At 38.0% G+C, this 22,346-nt stretch overlaps 1 pseudogene; it reads left to right on the top strand.

The window, feature by feature from the left end:
* Positions 1–222: 222 nt before the first annotated feature.
* Positions 223–22,346, top strand: part of LOC103601238 — a 34,790-nt pseudogene continuing 12,666 nt past the window's right edge.

Genomic DNA, 22,346 nt, shown 5'->3' with positions numbered 1-22,346 from the left:
TTTGTGTTGATTGCTGCTAGAGCTGGAACATTTCCCGGTTTGGTTATGATGACGACTTTGCACAATCTGTGAACATGGAATACGCAGTGTCGCACAAGTGAAGGTTTTTGCCTCAAGTCATGTGTGAGGAACTTGATAGAAGCCATGTGTGAGGTCAGTGCAGAAGATTAAATTCTTTGGAAAAACGCAATCAAGCCATGGCTTGTTCTTTAGAATTTGAATATGGAGGCCATGAGAACAGATGAAGTTGACAAGTTAAAAACTAAATTTATATCTGCTTGGAACAACATGGAATACAGTTAGGTATTGAAAACAAAGACGTATTTTAGTAGCAATTCCCCTGTATTATTGTTTGGAACATGTCACCATTTAAAATACGAAGATGAATATAAAATATTACCTGCAAGATCAGGATGTACAATAGAAGAACACAGAATTGTGGGAAATGTAGAAGAATTTCATAAAGATTTCATTTCTAGAATGCGGCTGGCCTACGGGGAAGAATTTCCTTCAGTGGAAGCCTCAGCTTGGACAACAGACTGTGGCTGGGGCTGCACATTGAGAATTGGACAGATGCTGCTGGCTCAAGGGCTCAGACTGCACTTTCTTGGTGCAGTGTGGACCTGGCCTGATGCTTTGAATATTGAAAATTCTGACTGTCAGTCATGGACTTCCCACACTGTAAAAAAAAATTACTGCACCATTTGATTTGATTTCAGGGGAAAGAACTCAAACCCCCAACAATTTCTCTGAAAAAAACAGTTGGGAAATATTCTGATCATGAAATGCAAAATGAAATTTATCACAGGAAAATTATCTGTTGTTTTGGTGATTCCCGCTTGACTCTCTTGTGCTTTCTTCAGCTAATAGAATATAGAAAGAAGTCTGGGAAAAAAGCTGAAGATTGGGATGGACCAGCTGTGGTCACTCACATTTTAAGAAAAGCAGTTGAAGATGCAAGACACCCTGCTTTACAAGGAATAACTATTCATGTTGCATAAGATCGTACCGTTTACAATTCTGATGTGATGGATAAACAGAACGCTTCCATGACCTCTGATAATGCAGACAACAAAATTGTTATTATTCTAGTTCCTGTTAGGCTTGGTGGAGAAAGAACCAACACCAGCTCCTTAGAGTTGGTGGAAGGGGCTTTAAGCCTAGAATATTGTGTGGGGGTTACTGGTGGCCGGCCTAAAGAGTCACTCTGCTGCGCTGGATTTCAAGACGACAGTTTGATTTACATGGACCCTCATTACTGCCAGTCTTTTATAGATGTCAGCACAGAGGACTTCCCTACTGAGACGTTCCACTGTTCTTCTCTCGAAAAGATGTCATTTTGAAAAATGGATCCCAGCTGTACAATCGAATTTTATTGTCAAACTGTTCAGGACCACGAAAGAGTTTCTGAAGAAATCTCTAAGATGCTGAAAATTTCTTCTAAAAGAAAATATCCCTTATTTACTTTTGTAAATGGTCATTCCAGAGACTATGAATTTACATCTACTGTAACCTTTTCTCAGAGGATGAAAGGACTCAAAAGATTTATCACAAAAGCGTTTGTCCAGCTTTGAAGTTTAGCACATTTGTGTTTGATGAGAAAAACTCTTCTCAAATGGGAAAAAAGATGAGAAACAAATACACTAGAAGTGGTTTTATCTTCACAAATATATTAATTTTACGTGTCCTTTTAAAATTTTGAAAATATACAATTTTAAAGATGAAAAATCTAATTAAAATCAGTTTTGCTGAAGATGTGAGTTTTGATAGAGAAGAGGCAGAGAAGAGTGAATAATTGTGGAGCAGGTGATGTGGGCAGAATGCCCCTAAACTCACCCAAAGTGTGGCGGGCACAGAAAAGAAACGGGACAGTGGGCAGAGCGCTCCCGAGGTGAATGGGCGGCATTTTCATTTGTCGTGAAATATCACATAGGTCTAAATTTGTCTCCCTGAAAAGGAAAAGGAAATAGTGACCTCTTCTCTCTTATATTACACGATCCCTTGATTTAAGGACACAGAACTCAAGTGAATAGAGCAAGTGTTTGTCTACTTATTTATTCAACAAATATGTATTTAACTACCAGTAGTATTTTGTGTGCTAGTCTGAGATGCTAACCGCTATTTATCACATTGCTTATTCTATGGGAAAAGGAAGACACGAGGGATGCAGGAAATGTTGGACTATAACTTTTGTATATGTTAAGGCTATCTGAAGTGTTTTAAGTACAAAGAATAGAAGATCATTTCTGAACTTACTGGAAAACTGACTAGTGGTGGCCTGAAGATTACATCTTCAAAAGCATCCAGCCCATTGTCAGCAAAACTATGAATAATATCATGGTGTTTTTGGTGTGTGAATATAACACTATTAACACATCAAAAACAAGTCACAAATAGCACAAACCACACATTTTACAGTTTTCCCAATAATGCTTACTTGTCTTTATTAAGCCATCCAGTTTATTTTACCACATTGTTGTTACCAAGGACATATGTTTGCCAAGCTGCTAGCTGGAGTTATCTCTGCCCCACAAAACAAACAAACAAACAAAAACAAAACAAACAAACTTCCCTGTTTTATAGTACTAAGGGAGAGCAGGATTTCTTAGTGATTCATTCATGCTGTACTTACCTGAGCTAACCAACTCCACTGATGAAATATCACAGAAATTTACCCTCAAATGGCACTTACCTATCCAAGCATACACTGCCGTCTAAGAGATACAGCAGTGTGGCCCTGGTTAGTTTTTTCTTTAAGCTCCATAGTTCATATGAACAAATCTTGCTTTTGAATGAGGATGTGCACGTGAATTACGCATCCACTGTAGAGATGATCTGGATGGGTGACTCGACTCAGAGATCCCTAACCAGACACAGGGCTGACGGGCCACGTCTGCAGTTGGACCAGGTCGTCTGGATCAATTCTCCTTTTAGATGCCTGCTTTAGACTATTTTCCTTGTGTATCACAGACAATGGTGGAATTAAAGACAATGGGAAAAATACCAATATGTGAAATTATTTTGGTTTTACAGCTGTGCTAAAGAATAATGGGAAAAACCAGTGAAACCTAATGGCCAAAATTGCATTTAAGGATTTTCTGTAGCTTTTGATTGTCCAGGGCTTGCCAACCCTTTATTGTCACAGAGAAGACTTGGGAAAGAATAAATGAAAGTATAAACATAATTAGAGCACTTTCCGTGTTATCACATATGTTGCCTTCATATCCTTAACACAATTTTCAAATTTGAATCATCCTTTTTAAAAATGTTGCATCAACATAAACATAATGTACACACACCCACATATACACAGGCATGTGCAGCACCAATGGCCAAGAATGTGCTCTTGAGAAATGTGAGATATTATCACAACACGCTACCAAGCATCTCCACCTCTACTCAGGCTGGCTAGCTGGCTCATGGAAGGTGTCCCGTTTACCCCACGCCTTATCCATGTCACATTGCTCGCAGTAGTTGGATTCCCACCTTCTCCCACCTTTCCAAATTCCACCTTCCACAAAAGGTTCCCTGAAACAATCTATGCAGCCCTTATAGACCTCTTCTTCCTCTGGACCTCTCGTCAGAACCATCACTGGAGCACTCAAAGCTGCTTTATTTGGCCTCTGATGTATTTTACATGAATTTGTCTTGTTTGTACAACTAGATTGCATGGGAGTTGAAACACAATTTCTATAACTATAAAAGCATCAAGCATGCTGCCTACTTAGCACATTGAGGGTATTCAATAAACGCCTATTTACTAACCATTCGCAATGAAAAATCAGGCATCTGTAAATTCCAATGTTAGTCTGTAGCTGTTTGCTACTGGAAATAGTGAGGCAAAATCCAAATCTCTGAAATTCCCTAGCACCTTTCTTACATTTTTTTTCATAAAAACCTGGAATGGAAGGCAAGGAAAGGCAGAAACCATAATTCCCAAGACTTTTATTAGATTCCTCCCAGAGAGTTCACACATGAAGTTGCGGCAACTTTGGTGGCAGAGACATTTAATGCCTGCCCACCTGTGGGGAAGGTGCAATAAAACCACCATTAGCCACACCCACCAATCCAGAATCCTAGAAATATCTTCTTCATGTATAAAAAGGAAAAGTAAAAATATATCACAACAAGATCAAGTAAAGGTTTCATTTAAAAATTCACATCCTTGGAAGGCTTTGCACTTATTACAAATTCAGCCAAAATTCATACACCTTCCTGGATACAAGAATTGACAATTGCAGCAATAAGAAACATTCAATGAGCACTTATTAGCAACCAGAAACCAAGTCATTTTTGTACCCTTTAACTAACATCTCCCCATTTCCTCCACCCCATAATTTCTGGGCAACCATCATTCTACACTGTGTTTCTATGCATTGGACTATATTTTTATTTTTTATGAACTAAAAATAATCTTCGACCTTCTTCTACCATGAGATCAACTAGCAGAGGCTTGTGCTGGAGATCTGCTGAAGACTTAAATGTCATGAACTTATGATATAGTTCAGGAGCTCCATGGCATTCTTTAAGGCAATCACCAAGAATTTGATCTGTTCATATTTAACTTTAGTAACATAGGTCTATTCTCTCCTTCTGAAAGTTCAACATTTTAGTGTAGTATTTCTTTCTTTCCTTCTTTCTTAGTTCCCACCTATGAGTGAGGACATGCAGTACTTCTCGTTCTGTGTCTGGATTATTTCACTTAACATAATTTTCTCCGAGCCCATCCTTGTTGCTGCAAATGGCAGAATTTCATTTCTTTTTATAGCTAAGTGTATTCCATTGTGTATATATACCACTTTTCCTTATCCAGAAATCTGTCAATAGACATTTAGATTGGTTCCACATCTTGGCTATTGTAAATAGAGCTGGGATGTACATGGGAGTGCAGGTATTGCTTCAACGTGATGATTCCCATTCCTTTGGGTATATACCCAGCAGTAAACATTTAGATTGGTTCCACATCTTGGCTATTGTAAATAGAGCTGGGATGTACACGGGAGTGCAGGTATTGCTTCAACGTGATGATTCCCATTCCTTTGGGTATATACCCAGCAGTAGGATTGCTGGATTGTACAGTAGTTCTATCTGTAGTTGTTTGAGAAAACTCCATACTGTTTCCCACAATGGCTGGACTAGCTTATAGTCCCACCAAAAGAGTAGAAGTGTTCTCCTTCCTCTACATCCTCATCAGCATTTGTTATTCTCAGTCTCTTTGATAATAGCCATTCTTACTGGGACGACATGATATTTCAGTGTGGTTTTGATTTGTATTTCCCTGATGATTCATGATGTTGAGCATTTTTTCATGTACCTGTGGGCCATTTGTATGTCTTCCTTTCAAAAATGTCTATTCATCTCCTTTGCTCATTTCTTAATTGGGTTCTTTGTTATTTTTACTGTGATAGAAGCTATGGGTTGACATATATGGCTTTTAGTGTGTTGAGATACTTTCCTTCTATACCTAATTTGCTGGGAGACTTTATCATGAAGGGATGTCAAGTTTTTCTGTGTCTAGTGAGATAATAATATGGTTTTTGTCCTTGATTTTATTGATGTGGTATATCACATTGATTCGCATATGTTGAACCATCCTTGCACTCCTTGGACAAATCCCACTTGATCATGGTATATAATTTTTTTGATGTGTTGCTGTATTTTGATTGCTAATATTTTGTTGAGAATTTTTGCATGTATTTTCATCAGATATTGGCCTGCAGTTTTCTTTTTTTTGTTGTATGTCTGGTTTTGGTATCAGGGTGATACTGGCTTCATAAAGTGAGTTTGGGAGAGTTGCCTCTGATTCAATTTTTTAGAATAGTTTGAGGAGAATTGGTATTAATTTCTCTTTAATGTTTTGGTAGAATTCAGCAATACAACTACCTGACCCTGGGCTTTTATTTGTAGGGATACTGCTAATTACTGCTTCAATCTCATTGCTCATTACTGGTCTATTCAGGTTTTCTATATCTTCCTGGTTCACTCCAGGTAATTTGTGCCCAGAAATGTATCGATTTCTTCCACATTTTCATATTTGTTGGTATATAGTTGTTTACAGTAATCTCTAATGATTCTTTGTATTTCTGTGATATCAGTTGTAATGTCCCCTTTTTCATTTCTAATTTTTTTATTTGGGTCTTCTCACTTCTTTGTTTTGTTAACCTAGATAATGATTTGTCTATTTGGTTTATCTTCTTGAAAAAGCCAACATTTTGTTTCATTGATCTTTTGTATCATTTTTTGGATCTCTATTTCAGTTAGTTCTGTTCTGATCTTAATTATTTGTTTCTGTCTACTACTTTTGGGATTGGATTGTCCTTATTTTTCCAGTTCTCTGAAATGTTAGGTGTAATGTTTATTTGAAGTCTTTCTATTCTTTTGATTAAGTGTTTATTGCAATGAACTTCCCTCTTGGTACTGCTTTTGCAGTGTCCTACAGGTTTTGGTATGATGTGTCTTTGTCTATGTTAGTTTCAAGAAATATTTTGATTTCTTGTTTTACTTCTTCTTGGACCCATAGGTCATCCAGGAGCCTGTTGTTTAATTTCCATGTATTTTTATAGTGTTCTGAGTTTTACTTGTTATTGATTTAATCAGTTGTAGTCTGAAAAGATACTTCAAATGATTTCAATTTTTAAAAATTTGCTGAGACTTGATTTGTGACCTAACATGTGGTCTATCCTGGAGAATGTTCATGTGCTGATGAGAAGAATGTATATTCTGTAGTTTTGGATGAAATGTTCTGTAGACACCTGCCAGGTCCAATTGGTCTAAAGTATAACTTAAATTCTGTATTTTTCTGTGGATTTGTTGCCTAGATGATCTGTCCAGTGCTGACAGAGGGATATTCAGGTCTCCTACTGTTATCATGTTGGGGTCTATCTCTTTCTTTAGGTCAAATAGTGTTTACTTTATATATCTGGGTGCTCTGATGTTGGGTGCATATATGTTTATGATTGTTATGTTGTCTTGTTGGATAAATCCCTTTATCATTATACAGTGGCCTTCTTTATGTGTTTTTATGGTTTTTGGTTTCAAGTGTATTTTATCCTGTATAAGAATAGCTACCCCTGCTCACTTTTGATTTCCATTTCTGTAGCATATCTTTTTCCATCCCTTCACTCTTAGTCTGTGTGTGTCTTTGCAGCTGAGGTGAGTATCTTGAAGACAGCATAGACTTGGGTCTAGTTTTTTAATCCAATCAGTCTGTCTTTTGAGTGGGGAGTTTAATCCATTTACATTTAGGATTATTATTGACAGGTGTTGTTTTACTCCTGGAATTTCATTGCTTTTTGTTTAGATATTAAAAAAAAGAAAAAAATATATATACATATATATATATTTTTAATTTCAAAATTTTTATTATTGTTCAGCAGACATAATCTTATTCTGTTATACTGCTATGTGTGTCTAAATGCTTACTTTCTTTTTTCTTTTCTTTTTTTGGCTGCAAAACAAATCTTAATAAATTTAAAAAGACTAAGATCATGGACATTCTCTGACCACAGTAAGAGAAGGAAATTTTAGAAAATTCATAAATGTGTGGAAATTAAACACCACTCTCCTAAATAAACAATGTGTGAAAAGAAAAATCTCAGGGAAATTGGAGAGCACTTTGATATAAAAATAAACATCCCCTTCTTTTTCTGGTCTCTAGTGGTGACTCTCGTTGTGTCAGTGCAATTGAGTGTCTGGCGGGCCACCTCCATGGTGGCTGTGGCTACTGATTGGTGTTGAGCTGCTTTTGCAGCAGCCATGACTATGGTGGTAGCTGTGGTGGGACACCTGCATGGAAGTGGTGCTTTTGGTGTGCTTCTTGCCTGGTTGTGGGTGGTGCGGTGGCCCTTGGGTCCTGCCTTAGGATTCTGGGTGTACTCCATTGATTGCTTAGTTGAGTCTGGAGGGGTGGTCCTTGGCTCCTACCTCAGGACCCTGGGCATGTTCCATTGCTTTTTAAAAATACCATTTGTTCCTTTCTTCCACTTTTGTTATTGATCTTCAATGTTTGTTGGTTTTTTTTTGACATGGTAAGATTTAGTTTCTTTCGCTTTCTCATTTTCATTTTTGTTTTATCAGTGGGTTTTGTTCTTTCTTGTGTATTTGTAAAAGTGATTATTGTTTTTTGGATTCCAGATGCAGGACTCATTTGAGAAGTTCTTGCATGTCTGGTCATATGGTGGTGGTGAACTCCTACAGTTTTTGTCTGTCTGGGAAATACACTATTTGTCCTTCATTTCTGAAGGAAAGCCTTGCTGGGTATAGTATTCTTGGTTGGCACTTTTTTGCTTTTAGTATTTTGAATATATAATCCTATTTTCTTCTGGCCTGCAGAGTTTCAGTTGAGAAGTCTGCTGTTAGTCTGAGAGGGGCTCCCTTATAGGTGACTAGATGCTTTTCTCTTGCTGCTTTTAGAATTCTTTGTCTTTTAGCTTTGCTGGTTTGACTATAATGTGTCTCAGAGAGAATCTTTTTGATTGAATCTGTTTGGGGATATTTGAGCTTCCTGGATCTGAAGGTCCGTGTCTCTCCCTATCGCTGGGAAGTTTTCAGTTATTATTTCATCAAATAGATTTTCAATGCCTTTTCTTTTCCCTCCCCTTCTGGAAAACCCCAAATTTGGATGTTTGTGCACTTAATGTTGTCTGCTAGTTCTCTTATATTTTCTATGTTTTTTAAAAAATTTGTTTTACTATTTTTTTGTCTGCCTGGGTTATTTTGAAAAGACCGTCTTGGAGATCTTAAATTCTTTCTTTTGCTTGTTCTAACCTGCTGCTTAAGAGATTGGTTGTGTGTTTTTTTGTTGTTTTGTTTTTTTCATTGAATAAATCATTCAGTCCCAGGAGTTCTGCTACATTCTTTTTTGAAGATGTTAATGTCTTTGTAAATTTTCTCTGTATCCTGGATATTTTTTCTCATTTCATTGTGTTCTCTAATTGAATCTTCTCTTATCTCTTTGAGTTTTCTCAAGATTGTAGCTCTGAATTCTTTTTCAGTCATTTCAATGGTTTCCTGCTATATGGGGTCTGGTGCTTGAGAATTACTGTATTCCTTTGATGGTGTCATATTTTTGTATTTATTCATATTTCTAGTATCTCTACATTGATTTTTGGTCATGTGGTAGAGAAGTTGGTAGAAAGACTTCCTCCTCCTTTTGCAGGCTTTGCTGGTGACTCTTCTTGTGTCAATGCAGTTGATTGTGAGGCAGACTGCCTGCAGGGTGGTTCTGGCTGCTACGGTGGTGGCGAGCCATCCTTGTGGCACCAGTAGCTGTGGTGGTGGCTGTGATCGACTACCTGCGCAGAAGCATTATTTGTGGTGCACTCCTACCTTCTCTTTGGGTTTGGGGAGCCTACCTGGGGGCCTCCACTTGGGTCCCCACTAGTGAGTCATATCTTTCTGTTCAGGCAGGGGGAGGACTGCTGAGTTGGACAATTTTAGATTCCACCTATGCATGAGATTGTGCAATATTTGTCTTTCTGTGTCTGGTTTGCCTCACTTAGCATGATGTCTTCCAGGTTCATACATGTTGTTACAAATAGCAGTATTTTCTTCTTGGCTTAATAGTGAATAATATTTCATTGTGTGTGTATAATGCACATATGTGTGTGTGTATAATACCCATACATATCTCACATGTTATTCATCTGTTCATCTTCTGATGAACACATAGTTTGTTTTTATATCGTGGCTATTGTGAATAATGCTACAATGAACATGGTAGTGCAGAAATTTCTTTGAGATACTAATTTCATTTTCTTTGCATATATACCCAGAAATAGGATAGCTGGATCACATAGCATTTCTTTTTTTTTTTCCTTTTTGTCTTTTTTCGTGTCCGGCAACGGATCGCAACCCTCAGTGTTGCGCCCGTACCGGACTGGGACCGGCAACAGGATCGCGACCCTCGGTGTTGTGCCCACACCTTGCTCAGCCAGTGAGCAGGAACCGGTCTGTATGTGGGATCCGAACCCTCGGCGGGAGCGCCGCCGCGCTCCCAAGCGGCACACTGCAGCAGTGCGCCACCAGGCCGGCCCAGGATCACATCGTATTTCTATTTTTAGTTTTTCAAGGAACCTCCTTACTGTTTTACATAATGGCGGTACCAGCAAAGTGCTTTAAATACATAATCTCATTCAATAATTACAAAAATACTATAAAGTATTTATTACATTATGTAATGCCAGAGCATAATGGCTCTGTTCTACTGATAAAATAATATTTACCTTTGGACAATCACAATTTTTAATCATTAAAGATCTTCCTGGCATATTATCCCTGTGAAATGAAAATGTTGCCAACATATTACAGAGTTCTCTTCATTAAAGTTTGGAGTGATAGAACTTTTGGATTGACCCTCTACTTATGATCAACTAAGCAGATCATTGTCTACCTCTAACCATGCTTTCTGGTTAATGGAGTTTTTAATGTACTAAAGAGCTGTAGGGAAAAGAGAGCAGGGGAGGAAGAAATCGTCAATCCTGTTTCTCGGATGGAAAATCTAAGGCACTAGCATCAACAACTCACTGGAAACAGGAAATGAATTAATAATGGAAAAGTCACTTGGGAATACCTGAAATTTGGCCCTAACCTACATTTCTAGAATGCCTGAAAGGAGATGTGAAAGAAAATTGGGTATATAACTTTTGGCTATTATGAGAACTGATGATTTAAGCCACGATGGGGGAAGATACATTTGCTTAGCTTAATGATGTAGGGGGAAGTGGAGATGAATTTATTTTGAAGAGGAACAATTCTATTGGTCAGTATAGGAGCTGATAAAGCAAATATTCTTGTTTAAGTCAAAATTTTTACTGCCCAGTGATTCTCAGGAAACTGTAGAGGATCAGGGTCCTCTGAGGCTCTTACCTGGTAGAAAAGCTCGAGATGCTAACCGTGCTTCCACATCTCTTTGAAAATTGATCCTGTGTTTTTGCAGCACCAGTGGTGAATTCCTTTGTGCCACTTTTCATTAACTTTATTGCTGTTCCTGCAATAGCATAGAAACCTTAGTGAACTGGCTCAATATGTCTTCACAAATGATTTTTGGACCACTCCCATTGATTGAGACATTTCTAAGTCCTTGGCTAAGGAGAGGCTGGGATTCTTATTACAGACTAATTCCGAAGTATGAATTGTAGCAAACTCTTTGATTTTCTTCTACAGAATGAGAGAATAAATGAGGATTTCAGTTCTATATGGTGTGCTTAAAATAAGCACCTATTGAGTCACTGCTATACCTTTGTAATTTATCACCCCTCCCATCTCACCAGAGAGTGTAGCATCTGAGGAGCCTTTCTGCTACAGGCAGGGTCTGGAGCCACTTTAGAACTCTAAAAAAACATTGCTATACAAGTCCCATCTCCTTTCTGCAGATACTGATCAGGCTGTAATTCATTCTCCTTGGACTTCACCTCTTTTTACTTTATTTTTCCTTCAATGCTCCTTTCTTATTAACTTTGACTTTTGAGGAATCTTGAACTTACAGGGGATGTGTCACAAAACCTTTGTGAATTTCCAAATCTGGAAATAACACAAGAGCAAATGGTCTGCTCTTCTGCAAAACAAGGATAATACCATAATTTCGAAGGGTGATTATGAGGAAAAATGCAAGAATGTTTGAAATTAATAGATTAAGTGGGCAACAGGAGCTGCTTTAAGATGGAAAAGAGTGACGCACGAGCCATGACTTGTTCCTGAACCCTGCACGTGTACTGATACTCAGTCATGCCACTCATATCCTGGAGCACAGATTCCATCCAGGAATCCTTTCAACACACTGGGCTAGGAAGCCATTGCCAGTCAATAAGCACTGGCACTTGGTACTGTGATAAAAAATCACAGTCTCTAAACTATGCTTGGAAGTTAAGTGATTTCCAAAGACCCTGCGTTAACTGCCTGCTGAACCTGACTGCTGGGTGGTCAGAGATGGGAAGATTGTCTGCACAGAGGTCACCAGGGAGATGGACGAAGTGGACGGCAGTCGTCAGCACCACACCCCCCGCCCACCCAAGTGGATAAAAGAGACATGACCTTTCCTCCCGTCTCAACCTAAGCATTGTCTTTCTACTTAGACTAGTCAGAATGGAGAGTTCATGTGGGACAAGCCTTTAAACCCACGGAGCACTTCATTTGGAACAATGGCGGACAGAAAGAGCCACAAAGAAACATCCTGGTATCCCTCTTCTTTTGATGTAACTCTTTCCAAGCCACTCTAATCCATAAAAAACATTAACTGGGTCAAAACACACTTCTGGAGGAAGGGCATCCTTGGGTGTGTATTTGTCAGCTTAGATCAGCAGTAGTTGCACCTTGCAGGTGCGTTGAGTCAGGTTTGGGATATGATCGCTACCCCCCTGCAATCCTCAGAAGCCTTCACTTACATACGGACGCTTGATGGGGTTTTCAGGTTGACTGATGCTTTCTTATTTTGTGGTTACCTCTTGCCCTGGGGGAAATGACGTGGGAAGGGAACATCTGAAGTAAAATCTGAGAGAGGACTAGTTGTGTTACCAACTGTCAGTCTTTAAAGGCTAGCCGGTTCAGCACACGTGTCAGAAGCTGAGTTGTGGAATGTAAAAGACACGCCCAAACTGGCTTAGGAACAATAGAACTTTGGGGAAGCCTTTGCTTGTCTCAAAGCTTAACTCTACAGCCAACAACATTTGCCAGCTATTAACAAAAAAGGCGGAGGGGGAGGTATAAGTGCGTTAGGTGAGTGCTTTGTGTGAATCTCTCAAAACTTTTGCTAAAGCTTTGAATTTTCCCTTGTATCATTCTTAATAAAAACTCAAAAAATGTATTAATAATTTTTATAATTTTGGAATCTTTCATAGTTATGGAAATATGTGCATGTATGTGAAGGTTGGAAAGTGCAGCCTGTATGAGGACTGATGAAGGTTTTGGCTAGGTGTTGACTGCCTGAAGGTCGAGGATGAACTGACCCAAATTATCTTTTTATTTCTTCCAACTCTAAATTCTCTATTTCTAACGATCATAATACAATACTTCTGTAAGGAAGTCTAAAAGTGTTTTCCCTACCAGGTTGCAAGAGTGCAAGAAGTTGCAACAGTCTACTGTGGCCCTTGGTACGAAATTCAATGCTACTTCAAATATTTGGGAGAAAAAAGCAAAGAATAAACAGGAAGACAAAGACCCTTCCTCTGGGCAGTAGATAAGCAATTGAAGTTTATCTGATTTCATTCTAAGACAGTTTGATCATTTTACTTATTTATATTTTTATCTATCTATAGCTGACAGTGTGCAACTAATTCTGTTAATGTCTTGCCATGGCTTACTATGACTTCTCTGTGGATAACCTGAAGAAGATTTCTGAATAAAGCACAAGACACCAAAAAAGACATGGAGTCTGAAACCTGTAAATGAGTGAAAAAAGAGAGTCCTTCTATACCACAGCCAACACTTTGCTTATCTTTATCTCTCCTTCAAAAAGCAATTTCCCTGAAAGCAACAGGCAACAATTCCTTTCTTGGCAAACCTGATGGGATTGCATGTTAAAATATACCTCATATATGATTTCCATATGGATAGCAATAATTCCACTTTTTTCTATGTCCCTCAAGAAATGTTATCATAGTTTAAATGAGTGAAAATTATGCCTGTATTATTTAGATACTCCTGAATCTGCTCCAATTTAACAAATAGCTAAATTGTTGCAATTACTTACAAAAGGTAGTACTTTGCCAATCATTGTGACATACGTAAAAGTGATATCACATATTCTGGGTAAGAACATCTATTCTTAGGAGCTGAACAAGCAGCAGAGCAACAGATCAATCTTATGCCTTAGTCTTGCAGAAGTGGGAGTAACACATCATTTATTGCAATTACTTACAAAAGGTAGTACTTTGCCAATCATTGTGACATACCTAAAAGTGATATCACATATTCTGGGTAAGAACATCTATTCTTAGGAGCTGAACAAACAGCAGAGCAACAGATCAATCTTATGCCTTAGTCTTGCAGAAGTGGGAGTAACACATCATTTATTTGTTTACCCACTCATAATTAGAACTTCACAAAAATTATCATAGCTAAGAAAAATGGCATAGATTAGCATAAAAAGGCACCGGAGCCAGCGAGACTGTGTAGGAAGTTATCGTAGTCATCGGGATAAGAAGGAAGGCCTAAGGTGAGGTGGAGACGGGGCAAGGACTGCAGACACGGAGAGCCACAGTCAACTGCGGGACTAGAAGGATACCTGCAAGGTCAGGGCTGTGGGAGCACAAAGTATCTACATACGATTGTTGTGGGTTTGCTACCAAGTTGCTTTCCTTTTTTACTAGAATTTAGTGGACATCAGGTTTCCGAACCCTGCTTTATAATTATTTTTTACATTTGTCCATTTATTATAAAGGGTGTTACAAAAGATAAGATGAAAAGATGATTAGGGCTAGGTATGGGGAAGGGGCATAGGGCTTCCATGATTTCTCCAGGTGTGCCACCATCCAGGATCCTCCATGTGTTCAGCTGTCTGCCACTCAAAAGCTCTCCAAACCTGTCATTTGGATTTTTATGGAGGCTTCATGACGTAGGCATGATTGGTTAAATTATTGGCCATTGGTCTCTGAACTCTGCTTTAGAGAAGAAAAAGAGTCATGCAAGAAAATCTTCTGCTCTCTCTGCTACCCTAGGCTGTTGGGACAGGAGGAGGGCTGCAGCTGGACTTCATTGCTGCCTGGGTAGGCCAGGCTGGGGAGACGAGCTGGTGGACCCATTAGGGCATTTACACTTTAACCTGGATTTGGAGCTCCCGTCCCTAAGTAACACTGACTGACGTGACTACTTTCTTAAAGGGGTCTTAGATATTTACGAAAACGGTAACCCAGGGCGAAACCTAAAGAAAACTATGAAGTAGGATAAATCCACGTTTGGACCACCTTCTCAAACCATTTCTTGTCTTTTCTTCTGACTCTAACTCTTTTCACACCCTCTTTCCAGTTTTGTTTTCATTAGTTTGCTTTCCTTTAGTTGACTCCATTGCAGAATATTAGCATTGTTTTAAATTTTTTTATTTATTATTAGCATATCCATTATTACAAATTGTGATTTTTCTTTATGCCCTTTACTTGACCCCTCACTCCCCCCCCACCATCTCTAGCATCCTTAGGTTTGTTCTCTCCTTCTGAAAGTTCAACATATTGTTGTGGTCTCTCCCCCCCGCCTCCTTCTTTCCTTCCTTCTTTCTTAGCACCGAGTTATGAGTGAGGACATGTGGTATTTCGCTTTCTTTTTCTGGCTTATTTCACTTAACATAATTTTCTCCAGACTCATCCATGTTGCTTCAGATTGCAGAATTTCACTCTTTTTATGGCTAAGTAGCATTCCATTGTGTATATATATACACTACATTTTCCTTACCCAGCTGTTCATGGATAGACACTTAGGTTGGTTCCATATTCTGGCTACTGTAATTAGAGCTGCAGTGAACATGGGAGTGCAGGTATCCCTTCAACCTGATGATTTCTATTCCTCTGGATATATACCCAGCAGTGGGATTCTGGATCATATGGTAGTTCAATCTGTAGTTGTTTGAGGAAACTCCATAATGTTTTCCGTAATGGCTGTGCTAATTTATATTCCCACCAACAGTGTAGAAGGGTCTCCCTTTCTCCACATGCTCATCAGCATTTGTTATTCTCAGTCTTTTTAATAATGGCCAGTCTAAGTGGGGTGAGGTAATATCTCAATGTGGTTTTGATTTGCATTTCTCTGATGACTGGTGATGCTGAGCATTTTCTCATATGCCTGTTCGCCATTTGTGTGTCTTCCTTTGAGGCCATTTGTGTGTCTTCCTTTGAAAAATGACTTTTCATCTCCTTTGCCCATTTTTTAATTGTATTCTTTGTTTTTTTACTGTATAGTTGTTTGAGTTCTTTGTATATTCTTGATATTAATCCCTTGTCAGATATACAGTTTGCAGATATTTTCTCTCATTCCATAGGTTGTCTTTTCACTCTGCTGATTGTTTCCTTTGCTGTGCAGAAGATTTTTAGTTTGATATAATCTCATTTTGTTGCTTGTACTTTTGGGGTCTTATTCATAAAGTCTTTGCTCAGTCCTGCATCCTGGAGTGTTTCTCCTATATTTTTCTATAGTAATTGTATGGTTTGAATTGTACAGTAATTGTATGATTAAAGACTTATATTTAAGTCTTTAATCCATTTTGAGTTGAGTTTACCATACTCAACTCATACTGTGAGAGGCACACACCCAGTTTCCCTCTTCTGCATGTACATGTCCAGTTTTCCTACAACCATTTATTGAACAGGCAGTCTTTTCCCCAATGTATGTTCGTGTTACCTTTGTCAGCACTCAGTTGTAAGTTTGTGGGTTGATTCTTGGGTTTTCTATTCTGTTCCATTTATCCAAGTGTCTCTTTTTATTCCAGTATCATGTTGTTTTGGTTACAATAGCTTTGTAATATAATTCGAAGTCTGGTAGTGTTATGCCTCCGGCTTTAGTTTTTTTGCTCAGGATTGCTTTGGCTATTCAGGGTCTTTTGTTATTCCATGTGAATGTTTGGATTGCTTTTTCTATTTCTGTGAAGAATGTCATTGGTATTTTGATGGGGATTGCATTGAATTTGTAGATTGCTTTGGGTAGAATGAAAATTTGCACAATGTTAATTCTTCCCATCCAAGAGCTTGGTATGTCTTTCCACCTTTTTGTGTCCTCTTTAATATTGTTCAGTAGTGTTTTATAGTTCTCATTGTAGAGGTCTTTCACCTTGGTTAAATTGATTCCTAGGTATTTTTTTGGCAACTATTGTGAATGAGCTTGCTTTCTTGATTTCTTTTCCTGCTAGTTTGTTACTGGAGTATAAAAACACTACTGATTTTGGGTGTTGGTTTTGTATCCTGCAACATTACTGAAATTGTTAATCAGTTCTAAGAGTTTTTTGGTAGAGACTATTGTTTTTTTCTATATATAAGTTTATGTTTTCTGCAAACAAGGATAGTTTGACTTTGCCCTTTCCAAACTGGATGCCCTATTTCTTTCTCTTGCCTGATTGCTCTGGCTAGTACTTCCAATACTAGTTTAAATAAGAGTGGTGAGAGTGGGCATCTTTGTCTTGTTCTGGTTCTTGTTCATCATTCAGGATGATGTTGGTGATAGGTAAATGACTTTTATTGTGTTGAGATAATTTCCTTCTATGCCTAATTTGCTGAGAGTCTTTATCATGAAGCGATGTTGAATTTTGTCAAATGTTTTTTCTTTATCTGTCGAGATAATCATATGTTTTTTTCCCTTGACTTTATTGATGTGGTGTATCACATTTATTGACTTTCATATGTTGAACTGTGCTTGCATCTGGGGAATGAATCCCACTTGATCATGCTATATAATTCTTTTGATGTGTTGCTGTATTCTGGTTGCTAATATTTTGTTGATGATTTTTGCATCTATATTCATCAAGGATATTAGCCTTTCTTCTTTTATTGTGTCTTTATCTGGTTTTGGTATCAGGGTGACGCTGGCCTCATAGAATGAGTTTGGGAGCATGACTTTTGTTTTAATTTTTTTGAAAAGTTTGAAGAAAAGTGATATTAATTCTTTAAAGGTTTTTTTTTTTTTCCTTTTTGTCTTTTTTTTCATGTCCAGCAACGGATCGCAACCCTCAGTGTTGCACCCGTACCGGACCGGGACCGGCAACGGGATCGCAACCCTCGGTGCTGCGCCCGCACCTTGCTCAGCCAGTGAGCGGGAACCGGTCTGTATGTGGGATCTGAACCCTTGGCGGGAGCACCGCCGCGCTCCCAAGCGGCACACTGTAGCAGTGCGCCACCGGGCCGGCCCAAATTCTTTAAAGGTTTGATAGAATTCAGCTGTAAAGCCATCTGGTCCTGGGCTTTTCTTTGTTGGAAGATTGCTGATTACTGTTTCAATCTCATTGTTATTGGTCTGTTCATGTTCTCTATTTCTTCTTGGTTCAGTCTTGGTAGTTTCTATGTTTCCAGAAGTTTATCCATTACCTCCAGGTTTTCATATTTGTTGGCATACAGTTATTTATAATAATCTCTAATGATTCTTTGTATTTCTGTGGTATTGGTTGTAATGCCTCCCTTTTTATTTCTGATCTTTGTTATTTGGGTCTTCTCACTTCGTTTTTTTTGTTAACCTAGCCAATAGTTTGTCTATTTTATTTATCTTCTCAAAAAACCAACTTTTTGTTTCATTGATCTTTTGTTTAATTTTGGGGTCTCTAGTACATTTCGTTCTGCCCTGATCTTAATTAATTCTTTCTGTCTGCTATTTTTAGGATTGTATCATTGTTGTTTTTCTAGTTCTCTGAGGCATAGAGTTAGGTCATTTATTTGAAGAGTTTCCATTTTTTGATGTAAGCATTTAATAAAAAACAGAACAGAAAGCTTGATCAGCAGGTCAGAGCAAGCAGAAGAAAGAATTTCAGACCTCAGAGATAGTCTTTTTGAAATAACCCAGGCAGATAAAACAAATAACAACCCCCCCCCCAAAAAAAAACAAAGGAAAAAAGAAATTAAAAAAATAAAGAAAATCTAAGACAGCTAGCAGACAACTACAAGTGCACAAACATCTGAATCATGGGTATTCCAGAAGAGGAGGAGAAAGGAAAACGTATTGAAAACCTATTCAAGGAAATAATAACAGAAAACTTCTTAGGTATAGGGGGAGATGCAGACCTTCACTTCCAGGAAGACCCAAAATCCATAAACAGATTCCATCCAAAAAGATACTCTCCAAGACACATTATAGTCAAATTGGCAGAACTCAAAGACAAAGAGAGAATTCTAAAAGCAGCAAGAGAAGCAGGCAGATAAAACAAATAACAACCCCCCCCCCAAAAAAAAAGGAAAAAAGAAATTAAAAAAATAAAGAAAATCTAAGACAGCTAGCAGACAACTACAAGTGCACAAACATCTGAATCATGGGTATTCCAGAAGAGGAGGAGAAAGGAAAACGTATTGAAAACCTATTCAAGGAAATAATAACAGAAAACTTCTTAGGTATAGGGGGAGATGCAGACCTTCACTTCCAGGAAGACCCAAAATCCATAAACAGATTCCATCCAAAAAGATACTCTCCAAGACACATTATAGTCAAATGGTATTCAAAACCTATTCAAGGAAATAATAACAGAAAACTTCTTAGGTATAGGGGGAGATGCAGACCTTCACTTCCAGGAAGCCCCAAAATCCATAAACAGATTCCATCCAAAAAGATACTCTCCAAGACACATTATAGTCAAATTGGCAGAACTCAAAGACAAAGAGAGAATTCTAAAAGCAGCAAGAGAAAAGTGCCAAGTTATCTGTAAGGGAGCCCCCACCAGACTAACAGCAACTTCTCAACTGAAACCTTACAGGTCAGAAAAAAATGGGATGATATATTCAAAGTACTAAAAGAAAAAAATTGCCAGCCAAGAATTCCATATCCTGCATGGTTATTCTTCAGAAATGAGGGAAAAATAGTGTATTTCCTGGAACAACAAAAATTATGGGAGTTCACTACCACACAACCAGTCCTGTAAGAAATACTCAAAGGAGTCCTGCATCTGGAATCTGAAAAACCATAATCACTATAAAAAATTTACATGAAAGAGCAAAACCCATCATTAAAACCAAAATAGAAACAAGAAAGAGAAAGAAGATAAATCATGTCACCTCAAAAATCCACCTAACATTGAAGATGAAAAATAAAAGAGGAAGAAAGGAGCACATGACATTTAAAACATCTAAACATTAAGCAATATAATGAAAGGAGTAAAGCAATACCTGTGAATAACAACCTTATATGTAAATGGATTAAACTCCCCATTCAAAAGGCACAGACCAACTGACTGGTTTAAAAAGTTAGACCCAACTATATGCTGTCTTCAAAAGGTGCACACAGACTAAAAGTGAAAGGATGGAAAAGATATACCATGCAAATGGAAATCAAAAACAAGCAGGAGTAGCTATTGATATATTGGATAAAATAGACCTTAAACCAAAACCATAAAAAGAGACAAAGGAGGTCATTATATAATGATAAAGGGATCTGTCCAGTTAGAATACATAACCATCATAAATATGTATGCACCCAATACTGGAGTACCCAGATAGTAAAGCAAATACTTTTAGACACCCCCAAATAGAACCTAATATGATGGTAGTGGGTGACCTGAACACCCCTCTCTCAGTATTGGACAGATCTTCCAGGTAACAAATCAACAAAGAAACACAGGATTTAAACTAAACCTTAGACTAATTGGACCTAGCAGACATGTACAGAATATTTCATCCAACAACTACAGAATACACATTCTTCTCATCAGCACATGGAACATACTCAGGACAGACCACATGTTAGGTCACAAAACAAGTCTCAACCAATTTTAAAAAAAATCAAAATCATTCCAAGTAACTTTTCAGACCACAGTGGATTAAAACTGGAAAATGATAGAAAGCAAAATTTGGGAAACCATTCAAGTTCATTGAAACTAAACAACAGACTTCTGAATGATCTATGGGTCCAAGAAGAAATTAAACAGGAAGTCAAAAAATTTCTTGAAACTAACAAAAATAAAGATGCATCATACCAAAACCTGTGGGATTCTGCAAAAACATAAGCATTGCAATGAGGACTCTAAAACAGTTCTCAGGGGCTAAGAATTAGGAAACTTCGGATGCAACTTTCTTCAGGGCCATTTTCAAATTGCCCACTCCCTCTGCTCCATCATGTGCAAAGATTCTTATGTGCACCTTCCTGCCCTGGTTGAGGATCAGGATCCTAAAACCTTACGTGTTAGAAACTTCATTGGTGAAATAGCAGGTAGTGAACTTTATGGTTGTGGCTGGGAATGTTCCTGCCTAATAACTAATCTAATTCCATTAAGCAGAAGGGCAAGAAAACAACTACCCTTCTACTCTGAAGGCTAGCCCTTCATATAGTTTCATGCCCTGAATATAGTTTACTTGGGGAATGGGTTAAAATAAGTACAATCTACTAGGACTTCCCTTCCAATTCTTATTTTATCCACATTTTAAATAAATGTTTAACATGATAATGTATATATAAAACTTACTATTTGCCAGGCACGAGCCTTAGTGCTTTGTATATTAATATAATCAATTCGTATACTTCTAGGTACTAATATTCTCATGTAAACCTCTGAGAGATATCCAATATAATCTTTTTATATTAATGATTATAAATTAATCATTAATTTTAAAGAAATCTGAAGCACAATGGGAACCTAAATAATTTGCCTAAAGTCACACAGCCAAGAAACGACCACTGTAGAACCCATGTTCTTCACCACCACACCAGACGTGCCTGTCTAAAATGTTAGAGTATGAACTTAAGTAGAGAGTCTCTAGTGTGGTTCTAGTTCAGAAAAAAATGGAAGTCGTCAAAGAAGGAGCTATCAGAAATCATAGAAAATCAGAAATAAAAATGGCCATAGAGATGATGAGGACTCTCCCTTCTGGAAATGATTACACTGAGATCCCCCAAAGTAACATCTTCCCTAAATCACAGGTAAATGAGTGGAATATCTGTGATCACAAACCAAATCTTTTGAATTCTCACTGAGTATACTAGGAGGGAGAAAGCGATGAGATCAAGCAAATTTAATGAGCTCAATAAAGAGATAATTATTTGGGGATGCCCTTCACCTGGCTTTAAAGCCATGAAATATTCAACCTGAAATTTGTATTAATCCAAAGTCAGTAAGTTTTCTATTTTGTCATTTGTTTATAAGTTCCTAAGCTGATTCTCTGGGAAATTTCCAGATATTATCATGACTTTGAACATATAGAGCCAAGCATCTCCGTTCTAAGATAATGTCCTCTTTTGGCAGATTTTGGCTGGAACAGCTCTGGTATAGCCAAACCCACGCACCAGAGAGCTCCCCAGCCTTCCAGCTGTGATATTTCATGGTACTTTGCCGCCACCGTCTGGCAAACTGAAGTCAACGTCATTGACTCGCTGCTGTTTAAGAATCTCAGCTCTAGATAAATGGAGTTCTCTGCCTGCAGTGGGATGGGCTTGGTAGTAGTGGTGATTGAGAATCAGTATAGGGAAGAAGGAAAATAACTCTATTATGAAAAAAAAAATGAAAATACCGAGGAGTATGTTGACTTCACTGAAGATAAGAAGACCCTCTATAAGTTAGGTATAGACAGAAAGTATCTCAACATAATTAAAGCCATATATGTGAAAATACCGAGGAGTATGTTGACTTCACTGAAGATAAGAAGACCCTCTATAAGTTAGGTATAGACAGAAAGTATCTCAACATAACTAAAGCCATATATGATAAACCCACTGTCAATATCATCCTGAATGGGGAAAAGCTGAAAGCT

Source organism: Galeopterus variegatus, unplaced genomic scaffold (assembly GCF_000696425.1).
Source record: "Galeopterus variegatus unplaced genomic scaffold, G_variegatus-3.0.2 Scaffold3644, whole genome shotgun sequence".
Classification (NCBI taxonomy): Eukaryota; Metazoa; Chordata; class Mammalia; order Dermoptera; family Cynocephalidae; genus Galeopterus; species Galeopterus variegatus.
This window is presented reverse-complemented; position numbering and strand designations above follow the sequence as displayed.